The following is a 16,145-nucleotide window of genomic DNA, read 5'->3' as shown; positions in this document are numbered from 1 at the left end:
TTCCTATCCTGAGCAGTTTGGGCTCCCAGGTTCACATACTTCCTTCCAGTTCCCATTTATTTATTTTTTGGAATTGCCATTATTACCTGATTTATTTATTTTAAAAGTAATTAACTTGTTTGTTGTTACATCAAATTTCTTGTGTATCTCCCTCCTCTCCCCACACCAAAATACACGCATAGATAAATTGGGTCTTTCATGTTTCTATTTACCAGTTCTTTCCCCAGAGGTGGACGTTTACAAGACATTCTTCAAAGATTAATTCTGGAGCTGTATAAAGTTCTCTCGGTTCTACTAGTTTCACTTTGTATCATTCGGCATTTTTAAAATTAATCTGCTCATCCTTTCTTGTAGTTTAGTAGTATTCCATCACAATCCTATACCACAATTCATTGAGCTGTTCCCCAACTGATGGGGGTCCATCCCTTCAGTGTCCAGTTCTTGGCCACCACAAAAAGGGCTGCTATAAATATTTTAGAACTGATAGGTTCTTTGCCTCTCCCCTGATCACCTTGGGAAGCAGACCAAACAATGGTATTTCTGGGTCTAAGGGGAGACTCAGTTTTATAACTCTCTGGGCATAATTCCAGATTGCTCTCCAAAATGGTTGAATCCGTTCACAGTTCAGCTCCCGTCTATTCTTGCAGCTCTCACCTAACCAAAAAAGAGCTCTCACTGTCCTCTCATCCCTCTTCCCCCATGTACACACCTGAGCAGTAGATCACAAGGCTGGGCTAAGACAAGAACAAAATCATCTGTCCAGAGGATGCTATGCCTTTGATCAAATGCCTCAGGGGTTTCTGGGACCTGACCGCTTTTCAGGTATGCACGTTGGGTGACTTTTCTTTGATGGCAAGAGACATCGTTGCCCTCAGACCTCTTGTGAAGCCTGGAGGGATAGTCAGTAAGAGAACCAAAAACGTGTCCAGAAACACAGCTAACAGGAGCCAAACATGTGGGAAGAAGATTCAAGGTCAGATCTCAAGCTCCTTTGATGCCCTCCTTATGAAAAAATAAGAATCCACAAAGTACCTACCAAACCCTGCTATGAAAGGCACAAGATGTGCAAGAGCCGGGAGTGTTCTCGATCTGTTCTAGGATGGCTCACCATTAATGGTCCTTCAAAGATTGCCACGGCCTGGGAACCATGCTAAGAAAATGGACCAGCAAGTGGAATCTATGAGATCATCAAAGCTGATGTAAATCTTTTTCTTTACTGTAGAGCAAACCCAGATATAGGTTATATTACAAAATATATTGTTATTTTTAAAACCAAAATGTAGATTATTATTGCAAAAATGTAGATATTACATTCATAGTCCAGAAACGCACCTATACAGATGGTGCCAGACATACTGTAACCCGGGGAAAGCCAGGGCTAATAAATAAGAGCAAAACACAAATATTGAAAGAAAGGTGGCTAGCTCACAAGTATGATTGGGGACTAAATCAAATGCATCATTAGGATGAATGAAAGTATTATTAACTAGGGGGCAAGAGAGAGTCAGGCCTAGAGACAGGAGGTCCTGGGTTCAAATGTGGCCTCAGACACTTCTTAGTTGGGTAACCCTGGGCAAGTCACTTTACACCATTTGCCCGGCCCTTATGTTTCTGTGTTGAGTTGTTAATAGAGCAGAAGGGAAGGGTTAAAAAAAGCACAGGGGAAAGAAAGCATCATCAACTGAAACAAGCTAAGAAATGTGAAGGATTCTCATTAGGGATTGTGAGGTATTGAATCCTGACTTCTCAACTACTGGCTTATTTGATGGATTTTCCTTTTTCTTTTTAAACAGAGGCTTCTTGGGCATTTTCAGAAGCTTGCCATGTTTAGTAGAACTGATTTTCTATTCTGGAGATAGACTTTGAGTTTGTAGTTTCACAACAATTTCAAGAGATAACTACTTCAATGTTTTGTTTCATTTTATATTAAATCCTTACCTTCTGTCTTAGAATCAATACCAAGTTTTGGTTGCAAGGTAGAAGAGTGGTAAGGGTTAAGCCCCGAGGATTAAGCCCAGGGTCACACAGCTAGGAAGTGTCTGAGGCTGGATTTGAACTCAGGATTTCCCATCTCCAGACCTGGCTTTCAAACCACTGAACTACCCAGCTTCCCCTTCAAGGTTTTATTTTAGAAAGTATGGGTCCAGTGGGTGGTGTGCTGGACTTGGAATCAGGAAGACTTGAGTTCAAATCCTTCAGACACTTGGTAACTATATTATCCTGAGTAAACTCCTTAACCTCTGTCTACCTCAGTTTTCCCATTTGTAAAATGAGGATAATTCTAGCACCTACCTCCCAAGGTTGTGAGGATCAAATTAGATAATGTTTGTAAACCTTAAGACATACTATCAGAATTCAGAGTCAAGATGGCAGCTTAGAGACAGCAACAGTTCAGACCTCCGTAAACCCTTCCTCACTAATCAAAAACACAATGCTTCGAGGGTACTAAAAACCAAATCTAATAACAGGACAGAGCTAGGGAACCTTCCTCCTGGACCCAACTTAAAAGGTACACCCAAAAAAAAGTCTGAATTCTAGAACAGGAGAGTTTAAGGGGAAAGAAGAAGGAAGGTCCCATGACCCCTCCCCCACCTATGGTGCTGAGCCTCCAGCAGTAGCTGGAATCTCTGGGAGGGCAAGGGTGCTAGTCTGGAGGGAGCACCTTGTTGGCAAAGCTGTGCCAGGCACAGGGCATAGAACACAGGCAGCATAGGGGCAGCTGGAGGAGAAGCACAAAGCAGGCAGCCTAGTCAGAGCCAAGATGCTCAGTTTTGCCCCCTCCCTTTCTGGAGGTTTTGGCCTCAGGGCACATCCAGCTTTGCAGGTCAACTCCTCTGCCCTGGCTCAATCTCATCAATATGGCAGATAAGAAGCCTTCAGAGGACAGGGAAGCTCAAGTTCCAACACTCCTCCCCCACAGACTGATCTGAGAGCCTTGCTGACTAAGTTCCAAGGGCAAAAGCTACAACAAACTACAGGCAACAACCTTGACAACAGGGCAGGAAGCCCAGCTCCTTTTCAGCTTCTGCTGTCAGCCAAGGAAGATCTGACTAACCTGATCAATCAGCAGAACAGAGAAGGAGCCCCTTCAGGACAAAACAGCCCAAACCCACAGATCCAGCACATAATGAGAGGAGCAAGATAACAGGCAACTACATGGGGGTAAGAAAGGGGAAATATGAGTAAACAACAGAAAAAGAAAAAAGAAATTACAATCAATTGCTTCTATCCAGGCAATGAACAAAGAGTAAACTGAACAGAGGAGGATCAAGGAACACCAAGAAAAAACACAGAAACTCCAGTGAATTAGACACAGGCTTTGGAAGAACTCAAAATACAATTCAAAAAACAATTAAGAAAGATTGAAGACAACTGGGAAAAGAACTTAAAAAGAAAAATAAGTCATCTGGAAATAGAAAATAGTGTCTTGAAAGCCAAAATTAATCAGTTTGAAAATGAGGTAGAGGAGATTAAAGTGAGGCAAAGAAGATGAAAGATGAGGCAAAGAAGATGAAAGATGGCCTCCAAAGAAAATCAAACCAGAAGAAGAAAGATGACCAAAAAGCCAGGGATGAAATTCAGTCTTTAAAAACTAGAATCCAACAACTGGAAGCAAACGACTTCACAAGGCAGCAGGAAACTATAAAACAAAACCAAACGAATGAAAAAAAATGAGGAAAATATTAAACACCTCATCCACAAAATGGAAGACCCAGAAAACAGGTCCAGGAGAGGCAACTTAAGAATGATTGGTCTATCGGAAGAAAAAAGCCTGGACATCATTCTACAGGAAATTATCCAAGAAAACTGCCCCAACATTCTAGAGCAAGATGGAAAAGTGGAGATTAAAAGAATCCACAGATCACCTCCTGTACTTAATCCCCAACTGATAACACCCAGGAATGTTATAGCCAAATTCAAGAACTACCAGACCAAGGAAAAAATATTACAAGCTTCTAAGAAGTCATTCAGATACCATGGAACCATAGTTAGGATAACACAGGATCTCGATGCATCTACATTGAAGGAGCAAAAGGCATGGAATATAATATTCTGGAAAGCAAGGGAATTCGGTCTACAACCAAGAATCAACTACCCAGCAAAACTGACTATATTCTTGCAGAAGAAAGTATGGTCATTTAATAAAATAGAAGACTTCCAAGCATTCATAAAGAAAAGCCCGGACTTGACCAGAAAATTCAATGCCCAAAAACAGAACTCAAGACAATCACCAAAATGTAATTAAGAAAGGGAAAACAACAACAACAACAAAAAAAAATTAAGGGACCCAATAAATTAAAATAATTTGTATCCTACAAGAAAAGAGGATATTGGTAACTCTTAAAAATTGTTATTATTCAGGCTCAGAGACAGGAGGTCCTAGGTTCAAATCTGACCTTAGATACTTCCCAGCTATGTGACCCTGGGCAAGTCACTTAACTTCCATTGCTTAGCCCTTACAACTCTTCTGCCTTGGAACCAATACACAATATTGATTCCAAGACGGAAGGTAGGGTTTAAAATTTTTTTTAATTGTTATTATCCTGGGTAGCTAGAAGAATTATACTTAGAGGGAACAGTGACAAACTGTATAGAATGAAATGCCAAGACATTAATATGTATGTAGATATATATGCATAGATAGATAGATAGATAGATAGAGTTTTTAAAAAGAGGTTAATACTAAGAGAAATGGGAAAAGAAACAAAATGGGGTAAATTTATATGTCATAAAGAAGCGCATGCTGGGAGTGGGGAAGAACACCAATACACTGGAAGGGTAAAGAGGTTGGAGACAGGAAATACTTAATTCTTACTTGCATTGAAATTGACTCAAAGAGGGAAGAACAATCAGAGCCATTGGGGCAAAGAATTGATTCATGCCCTATAGGAAGTAGAAGGGTAACAAACTGACTGGTGGGAAGGGAAGCAATACAAGATGGGGGAGAGTGTGGGGGTAGTTTAAATAGACCATAAAGAAAATAAGAGGGGAATATGAAGGGGGAGGTAGAAAGGGAAGTAAAATAAGGATGGGAATTGGGGGGACTGATTAAAAACAAAACACTGCTGTAGAAGGAAATAATGAAAGAAGAAAGGGCAGGACTAGGAGTGGAAATCAAAATGTTGAGAAATACACAGCTGGTAATTGTAAATCTGAATGTGAATGGAATGACCTCGCCCACAAAACACAAGCAAATATCAGAGTGGATTAGAAACCAAAATACTATAATATGTTGTCTACAAGAAACTCAAATGAGGAAGGTAGACACACATAGGGTAAAGGTAAGAGGATGGAGACAAATCTATTGGGCATCAACTGAGAAAAAAGAAGGCAGGTGTCACAATCATGATATCTGACAAAGTCAAAGTAAAAATAGATCTAGTTAAAAGAGATAAGGAAGATAATTACATCCTGATAAAAGACAATATAGACAATGAGGAAATATCAGTACTCAACATGTATGCACCAAATGGCATAGCAACCAAATTTCTAAAGGAGAAACTAGTGGAGCTCAAGGAGGAAATAGATAGAAAAGCTATACTAGTGGGAGACCTGAGCCTTCCTCTATCAGAACTAGATAAATCAAACAAAACAATAAATAAGAAAGAGGTAAGAGAAGTGAATGAAGTCTTGGAAAAATTAGAGTTAGTAGATATGTGGAGAAAAAAATAGGGACAAAAAGGAATACACCTTCTTTTCAGCAGCACATGGTACATTCACAAAGATTGACCATGCTCTAGGGCATAAAAACATTGCAAACAAGTTCAAAAGAGAAGAAATAATAAATGCAACCTTTTCAGATCACATTTCAATAAAAATAATAATTAGTAAGGGTACATGGAGAGGCAAATCAAAAATTAATTGGAAATTAAATAATACATTTCTCTAAAATTGGTTAAAGAACAAATCACAGAAACAATTAATAATTTTATTGAAAAAAATGACAACGATGAGACAACCTTTCAAAATCTATGGGATGATGCCAAAGCAGTACTTAGGGGGAAATGTATATCCTTGAGTTCATATATTAACAAATTATGGAAGGCAGAAGTCAATGAATTAGGCATGCAAATTAAAAAACTGGAAAGTATAACAAATTAAAAATCCTAAGATGAAAACTAAATTAGAGATCCTAAAAATTAAAGAAGAAATGAATAAAATCAAAAGTCAAAGAACTATTTTGATTTAATAAATAAGACTAGAAGCTGGTACGTTGAAAAAATAAATAAAATAGACAAAGTACTGGTCAATCTAATTTTTTAAAAGGAAAGAAGAAAACCAAATTAACAGTATCCAAGATGAAAAGGGAGACCTCACCTCTAATGAAGAAGAAATTAAGTCAATCATTAAAAATGATTATGCCAATTATATGGCAATAAACATGGCAATCTAGGTGATATGGGTGATATTTAACAAAATATAAATTGCCTAGATTAACAGAAGAAGAAATAGAATACCTAAATAACCCCATATCAGAAAAAGAAATTGAGCAAGCCATCAAAGAATTCCCTAAGAAAAAATCCTCGGGACCAGATGGATTCACAAATGAATTCTATCAAACATTCAAAGAACAATTAATACCAATATTATACAAACTATTTGATGGAATTAGCAAAGAAGGAGTTCTACCAAATTCCTTTTATGACACAAATATGGTACTGATTCCAAAGCCAGGCAGGTTAAAAACAGAGAAGGAAAACTATAGACCAATTTCCCTAATGGACATAGATACAAAAATCTTAAATAGAATACTAGCAAAAAGACTCCAGCAAGTGATCAGAAGGGTTATTCCCTATGATTAGGTGGGATTTATACCAGGGAGGCAAAGATGATTCAACATTAGGAAAACGATCCACATAATTGACCATATCAACAAATAAACCAACAAAAATCACAGGATTATCTCAATAGATGCAGAAAAATCCTTTGACAAAATCATGCATTCCTATTGAAAACACTAGAAAGTATAGAAATAGAAGGGCCTTTCCTAAAAATAATAAACAGTATATATCTAAAACCATCAGCAAACATCATCTGCAATGGGGATAAACTAGAAGCCTTTCCAATAAGATCAAGAGTGAAACAAGGATGCCCATTATCACCTCTATTATTTAACATTGTACTAGAAACACTAGCAGTAGCAATTAGAGAAGAAAAAGAAATTGAAGGTATTAAAATTGGCAATGAGGAGACCAAGCTATCACTCTTTGCAGATGATATGATGGTCTACTTAAAGAATCCTAGAGAATCAACCAAAAAGAGAGTCGAAATAATCAACAAGTTTAGCAAAGTTGCAGGATACAAAATAAACCCGCATAAGTCATCGGCATTTCTATATATCTCCAACACAGCTCACCAGCAAGAATTAGAAAGATAAATTCCATTTAAAATCACTCTACGCAATTTAAAATATTTAGGAATCTATCTGCCAAGACAAACACAGGAACTATATGAGCACAACTACAAAACACTCTCCACACAAGTAAAACTAGATCTAAATAATTGGAAAAACACTAATTGCAGGACAAGCTAACATAATAAAAATGACAATCCTACACAAACTAATTTACTTATTTAGTGCCATACCCATCAAACTACCAAAAAACTTTTTTACTGGATTAGAAAAAAACATAACAAAGTTCATTTGGAAGAACAAAAGATCAAGGTTATCCAGGGAAATAATGAAAAAAAGTGAAGGAAGGTGGCCTAGCAGTACCAAATCTCAAACTATACTAAGAGGCAGAAAGGAGGATCAGTGGAATAGACTTTTGGTAAGTGACCTCAGTAAGACAGCCTATGATAAATCCAAAGATCCCAATTTTGGGGACAAAACTCCACTATTTGATAAGAACTGCTGGGAAAATTGGAAGACGGTGTGGGAAAGATTGGGTTTGGATCAACACCTCACGCCCTACACCAAGATAAATTCAGAATGGGTGAATGACTTGAAAGAAGGAAACTATAAGTAAATTAGGTGAACACAGAATAGTATACATGTCAGATTTTGGGGAAAGAAAAGATTTTAAGACCGAGCAAGAGTTAGAAAAAATTACAAAATGTAAAATAAATAATTTAGACTACACTAAATTAAAAAGGTTTTGTACAAACAAAACCAATGTAACCAAAATTAGAAGGGAAGCAACAAATTGGGGGGAAAACTTCATAACAAAAACCTCTGATGAAGGTCCAATTACTCAAATTTATAAAGAGCTAAATCGATTGTACAAAAAATATCAAGCCATTCCCCAATTGATAAATGGGCAAGGGACATGAATAGGAAATTTTCAGATAAAGAAATCAAAACAATTAATAATCACATGAAAAAGTATTCTAAATCTCTTATAATCAGAGAAATGCAAATCAAAACAACTCTGAGGTACCACCTCACACCTAACAGATTGGCTAACATGACAGCAAAGGAAAGTAATGAATGTTGGAGGGGATGTGTTAAAGTTGGGACATTAATGCATTGTTAGTGGAGTTGTGAATTGATCCAACCATTTTGGAGGGCAATTTGGAACTATGCCCAAAGGGCACTAAAAGACTGTCTGCCCTTTGATCCAGCCATAGCACTGCTGGGTTTGTTTCCCAAAGAGGTAATAAGGAAAAAGATCTGTCCAAGAATAAACCAAGCTGTGCTCTTTGTGGTGGCAAAAAAATTGGAAAATGAGGGGATGCCCTCCCATTGGGGAATGGCTGAACAAATTGTGGTATCTGTTGGTGACGGAATACTCTTGTGTTCAAAGGAATAATCAACTGGAGGGATTCCATGTGCACTGGAATGACCTCCAGGAACTCATGCAGAGTGAGAAGAGCAGAACCAGGAGACCATTATACATTGTGGTACAATCGAATGTCATGGACTTCTCCATTAGTTGCAATGCAGTGATCCTAAATAACCTGAAGGGATCAATGAGAAAGAACACTATCCACATTCAGAGAAAAAACTGTGGGAATAGAAATACCGAAGAAAAACAACTGCTTGACTACATGGATCTAAGGGATATGGTTGGGGATGTAGACTCCAAATGAACATCCTTGTGCAAACAACAACATGGAAATAGGTTTTGATCAAGCACACATGTAAAACCCAGTGAAATTGCGTGTCAGCTAAGGGAAGAGGGTGAGGGCGGGTAGGGAAAGAATGTGATTCTTGTAACCAAGGAAAAATGTTCAAAATTGACTGATTGAATAAAATTTTCAATAAAATAAAATTAAAAAGACATACTATCAAATCTAGGTATTATCATTATAAATACTCTAGCTATTATAATTCCCATTTTACATATGAGGAAGGTGAGGCTGAGAGGTATTAAGTAAGTTGCCTGTGATTATATTTCTTGCAAGTGTCAGAGGCTGGATTTGAACCATGGCTTTACCTCTAACATTCTAGCCCCTGGAGCCAAGCTGTTAATTAAAATAAAGTCTTGGACAGTTATTTCCTTCTCACTGTCCTCAGTAAAATTTTCCTTTGTAATTCCATAGTCACAGACCTGTAACTTTTTTTTCAAGAGAAACCATTTAAAATTACCAGTTGTCTCCCTCCCTTCTTTCCCTCTTCATATTAGAGAAGGCATCCTTTGACCAAAAAATGTATATATGAAATTGCCTTGCTTGCTTCTATGAATTTTTTTTTGCTTTAAATAACAATGATCTTTATCTAGACCTGTAACTTTTAATGGACTTGTGACTTATTTTTCTATCACCATCAGAGAATGAGGAATTTACATCAATCCATTTCTCAGATAAGTCATTCAAATGGGTAGGCTTCAGTTCACTTGAAGAGAGTGGGAGACAGCATAATTAGTTGATTGTTGTCCTTTATCCAAAATGTCATCATTGGTGAGGTCTTTTGACTGATGCATAAATTGGATTGAAGTGAGGCAGAGTTGTACAAAGTCATGTGCCTCACCCTCTCTTCCAGAGTCATCCAAGACCAAAGTCAGGATGACTGGTGATGGCCCAGGGTGAAGTGGATGACCTTGGCATCTTCCATGTCTTACCAAGCTGAGTCCTTTACAGTAGCAACCATCAAAACAATCTGGTGCTGGCTAAGAATAAGCGGATCAGTGGAATATATTAAATACATCATAACACAATGCAGTGTTTGACAAACCCAAAGATTCAAGCTTTGGGGACAAGAATTCATTATCTGACAAAAATTGCTGGGAAAACTAGGAAGCAATTTGGCAGAAACTAAGTATAGATCAACATCTCATACCATATACTGAGAAAAGGTCAAAAGGGATTCATGATTTAGACATGAAGAATAAATATCATGAGCAAATTAGGGGAGCATGAAATTTTTTACCTGTCAGATCAATGAATGAGGGAAGAATGTATGACCAAACAAGAGATGGGACATAAAATGGATCGTTACATTAATTCTACTAATTTAATTACATTAACTTTTTAAGCATCTTAATTTTATTCCAGTAAAAAATCTACACGTAAGTTTTCCAAGGTTACATGATTCGTGTTGTCTCCCTCCCCTCTTCCCTCTCCTCTCCCATAGTTGACAAGCAACTCCACTGGGTCTTACATGTTTGTACTCAGTCTATTTCCATATTGTTCATTTTTTGTAATAAAGTTAATTACATTAAATTTTAAAAGGTTTGCACAAACAAAACCAAATGCAGCCAAGATCAGAAGGAAAGCAGAAAAGTGGGGGGGGGGGGCTTACAATTAGTTTCTCTGAAAAAAACACTTATTTCTCAAATACAGAGACTTTGATTTATAAGATACAAGTCATTCCCCAATGGTCAAAGGATATGAACTGACAATTTTTAGATAAAGAAGTTAAAGCTCTCCACAGCCATATGAAAAATGCTCTAAATCATTATTGATTAGAGAAATGCAAATTGAAACATCTCTGAGGTGCCACTTCCCACCTATAAGTTTGGCTAATATGACAGAAGATGAAAATAAATGTTTGAGGGGATGTGGAAAAATACAGACACTAATGTACTTTGGTGGAATTATGAATAATCCAACCATTCTGGAGAGCAATTTGGAACTTCCTAAAAGGTTATAAAACTGTGTACATCTTTTGATACTGTATCTCAGAGAGAGAGAGAGAGAGAGAGAGAGAAGGACCTACACACACACACACACACACACACACACACACACACACACACACAAATGTTTATAGTAGCTTTTTTGTGGCAGCAAAGAATTGAAAATTAAAGGGATGCCCATCAGTTGGGGAATGGTTGAACAAATCACGGTACAGAGTTGTCATGAAATCCTATCATGCTCTAAGAAATGATGAATGGGATGGATACTTTCAGAAAAACCTGGAAAGACTTACAAGAATTGATGCAAAGTGAAGTGAGCAGAACCAGGACAACATTGTACCCAGGAACAGCAATATAATATGATGATCAACTGATATTCTCAGCAATGCGATGATCTAAGACAATCCCAAAGGACTCATGATGAGAAATGCTATCTTCAGAAAAAGAACTGATGGAGTTGGAAAGTAGATGGAATGTTTATCTGAATTTTCATTTGCAACATGGCTAATATGGAAATTATCACATGACTACATTTGGGATGTATGGGGTGATCAGGGAGGGGTAGTATCTCTGGTATGGAGGGCTTGTCGTGCCCTCCTAGGGCAGCTCTCCAGCCTCTGACCCCCACCTGACACCCAGCTCTCACTTGTGGCTCCCAGTAGCTGCTAGCATGCGGCAGTGGCCACACCCCAGGTAACAGCTTTGACAGGCTGGCTAAACCTTGTGAGGGTAGCCATCGGGTCGTCAACCCCTGGTGAACTAGGGCTTTGCTCACCCAGCATGTGAAGCCTGCTTCGGCAGAACAGATAGAAGAAATCAACAAGAAGGTTCAACGGCTGAGAGGGCGACGCAGCAAAGCACTGGGGAGTGCTCAGGGTGTGTTGGAGCACAAAAGACAACACAGCCATCCAATGCAGCTGAGGAAGTCTCCAGGTGTAATGACTTTTCATGCCATTGGACCCAGGCTTCCAACGCCGAGAGAGTGGGACTGTCTCTGTGCATTGACTTTTCCACTTAAATCTCCCTCACACACAAGTATTTTTGTGCACACTCATCTACATCATAGATGAAAGCGCACAAAGACAATCGTAGAGAGACTACTACTACTACTACATTTGTATCAAATTACCTGCCTTCTTAAGGAGAGAGGAGGAGAGGAAATGAGGGAGAAAATTTGGAACTCAAAATTTAAAAAAAGTTTAAAAAATGTATATGTGATTGAAAAAAATTTAAAATTTTTTTTAAAAATTATCTAATCACTACTCCCCACTTACAATCTAAAGGGCGGCATAAGGTACAAATATTTTGCTATTTCAACAGATCCTGCAACTCATCATTGTAAGTGTTCATTGCCTCCAGTGTTGTAAATCTCAAACTAGAGTTCCATCCACTATTACAAGGGTATCAGTATCATACTCAGGGTTGGCCACTCCTCACTCTCATCATATCTCCAATTCAGTTCATGTATCACCTGGATGATATCTTTGATGCCATCTATTGCAAGTGCCATTCTTTGCAATATGCTCAACCTTCTTATGCTTATCATATATCTCACATCATATTCTGGGTTATCTGTAATTTGAATTCTTTAGAAATTGTAATTTAGGGGCAGTTAGATGACTCTGTGGACAGAGAGCCAGGCCTGGAGTCAGAAGAATCTAGGTTCAATTCTGGGTTCAGACCCCTCCTGCCTGTGTGATCCTAGGCAAGTCACTTAATATTTGCCTACCGAGTTATAACTAAGACAGAAAGTAAGAGGTTTGTTTTTTTTTTTAAATAAATTATGATTTAGACAGTACCCAGCATTTAGTACATGCTTAATAAATGCTCATGGATTGAAATAAACTAATGGAGCATCTAGGTGGCTCAAGTCAATAGAGAGTCAGGTTTAGTGATGGGAGGTCCTGGGTTCAAATTTAATCTCAGATTCTTCCTAGCTGTGTGATCCTAGATAAGTCACTTAACTCCCTCTGCCTAGCTGTTACCTCTCTTGTTTATTGGAATTGAAATGTAGTATTGATTCAGAGTCAGAAGGTAAGAGTTTTTTAGAAGGTAAGGGTTTTTTGAGAAAGAGAGAGAGAGAGAGAGAGAGAGAGAGAGAGAGAGAGAGAGAGAGAGAGAGAGAGAGAGAGAGAGAGGAAGGAAGGGAGGGAGGGAGGGAGAGGGAGGAAGGAAATTACCAAGTAATCTGAAAGGATTGAAATTTAAATTTTAAAAGGTTTTAAATTCCCTCCTGTTGTCCAGTCACCACATGAGTAAAGGTGAAATGGATAGGATGGAGGAATCTCAAGCCGGGAAGGCAGCATCCTTTTTCTAGGGAGCAAACAGGACCCATCTGGCTTTGTTCAAATCTTATCCTCATCCTTTGTCCTCAGCTTCCCTCCACCCCATCCCAATACTAATGTCTATGGATGTTTTCATTAAGAAATAAAAGCAAAGACTTTATGAGTTCAATGACAGTCATATTCACAGTCTGACCCCAAGTCTTTCTGTCTGTCTTGGTTATTGTCACACCCTCCCAGACCCGATCTGTTGCCAAAGTCTCTCAATTTTGCCCTCCTAAAAGCTGGCCCCATCTCTCAGCTGACATTTCCACCCCACTGGTGCAGGCTCTCATCACCTCACACATTTGGATGACTTCAATAGCTGCTGGGACTTCTGCCTGCCTCCAGTGATCTTCCTAAAGGACACGTCTAACCATGTCACCCCTCTCCCTATCATCTCCCAAATCAAACAAGCCCTACTAACTTGCCTTCCCTCTCTTTCCAGTCTTCTTACACCTTCCCCCCTACTACAAACTCTTGGTTTCTGTGGTGATGACTGGCCTCCTGGCCATTCCTCCAACAAGACATTCCATCTCTCAACCTTGAGCATTTCCATTTGCCATCCCCCATGCCTTGGAGGCTTTCCTTTCTCATCTGGTTCCTGGCTTCCTTCAAGTCCCAGCTAGAGTCTCACCTCCCACAGGAAGCTTTTCTCCATCCCTTTTCATTCCTCTCTTTTGACTATTTCCTATTTATCCTAAATATGACTTGTTTGCACATGCCGCAGGGGTCCCCAAACTTTTTACACAGGGGACCAGTTCATGGTCCCTCAGACCATTGGAGGGCCAGACTATAAAACCCTAACCCTAACCCTAACCGGGCAGCAGTATACACAGTGTGGGATCCCCTCCCCCAGATCGCCACTTAACATGCTGACATCTTCCATTGTGCAGCCACATAATCCTTTGCATGGAGCCTCTTTCTAAGGAGCCCTGCAAAGTATTATGTCAGCAGAAGTAGTGCTGTACATGAGTGATGCCGCGCTTTGCGGTGCCACCACATACAGTGCTCCTCTCACTGACCACCACTTCCCTTCAAATGCCCTCAGGGGGCCGCATGTGGGAACCCCTGGTCATGGTTTCTAGCTTGTCTCCTCCATTCAATTGTATACCCCTCAAGGGCAGGGACTCTTTTGTCTTAGTCAGAGTTTATTAAGTACTAACTTGGTGCCAGGCCAGGCACCGAGAGGAGCCCCAGGGCTATCAAGACTCTGGGGAGGTCCTAGGTTCAAATTTGACCTCAGATACTTCCCAGCTGTGTGACCCTGGACAAGTCACTTGACCCCCATTGCCTAGCCCTTAGCACTCTTCTGCCTTGGAGCCAATACACAGTATTGACTCCTAGACGGAAGGTGAGGGTTTAAACATAAAAAAAAAAAGACTGCCCTCAAGGAGCTTACAGTCTAGGGAAAGAATAGGTATATTTAAAGAATTAGGGTCTGTGCTGGTGATTTCATTGGTATATGTTGGTGGTTCTTAAAGTGTGGTCCAAGGAACCCTCGGTGTCCCCTCAGACCTTTTAATGGGGTTTTCAAGGTCAAAACTATTTTTGTAGTAATAAATAACAATAGATATAACCCACATGAAGAAAAGCATCTTCAATAATTTTAAGAGTATAAAGGGGAGGGAGAGGCAGCTAGGTGGTTCAGTAGATAGAGCAACACCAGGCCTAAAGACACTTCTTCCTAGCTGTATGACCCTGGACAAGTCCCTTTACCCCAATTGCCTGACCCTTACTGCTCTTCTGCCTTCAAACTAATACACAGTGTCAATTCTAAGATGGAAGATAAGGTTGTTTTTTTTTTTTAAAGAGCATAAAGTGGGCCTTTGCTGGGCATAGCAGTGGTATACATCATTTGGAAATCTTACTGTTTATGTTTACATTTTTGTTGCTGTTGTTTGGTCCTGACCAATTCTTCATGACTCCATTTGGGGTATTCTTGGCAGAGATCCTGGAGTGGTTTGCCATTTCCTTCTCCAGGAAAGGAAACTGAGGCAAGCAGGGTAAAGTAACTTCCTCAGGGTCACACAGCTAGAGTCTGAGGTCAGATTTGAACTCTGATCTTCCTGACACCAGGCCTGGTGCTCTATCCGCTGTACCATCTAGCCATCCTATAATATTCCCTTATTTAACATGACAGGGAAAATCTAGGGATAGCCTTTTTCCTGTAGCTGTTACCAAAGTTAAATACTGTGTAATTTGGGAAGGGAGAGCACTAACCTACCTTGAATTTTTAATTCCTACCATGATATGAACTAGTGGAAATCAGGAAAGGTCTCATGTAGGCAGCCAGATAAGAACACTGAACTTTTGAGTCAAGAAGAGGCATTTGAATGCTGTGTGATCCTGGACAAATCACTTTCTCAGCCTGTTTCCCTAGTGGAGATAATCTTAGCACCTAGTGATGGGAGAATCAAAGGAGAAAAGTCATGTGGTGTTTTGCAGAGTAAGGTGTCAAAGAAATCTAAGTTATTGTTATTAGGACGTGGAACTAGAGCTGAACCTTGAAGAGAGCTAAGGGTTCCAAGATGGGAAGGCAAGAAAATGAATTCGAGTTTGGGAAAGGGAAAGTAGACCTAGATTTGCTGTGGAAACCATATCCCTGAGCGATGTACTGGATGATCCCTGGTGGAAGGCTGTCATACCAGTTAGGCAGAGCTCAATAATAATAGCTAACATTTATTGTTATTCTATAAGTACCAGGCACTGTGTGCTAAATGTTTTGTCATTATCTCATGATGACCTTGGGATTGGAGCTATTGCTCTCATCCCCATTTTACAGATGAGGAAAACGAGGCTA

This window comes from Monodelphis domestica, chromosome X, assembly GCF_027887165.1.
Source record: "Monodelphis domestica isolate mMonDom1 chromosome X, mMonDom1.pri, whole genome shotgun sequence".
In the NCBI taxonomy this organism is placed as follows: Eukaryota; Metazoa; Chordata; class Mammalia; order Didelphimorphia; family Didelphidae; genus Monodelphis; species Monodelphis domestica.
Note: the sequence above shows the minus strand (reverse complement) of the source record.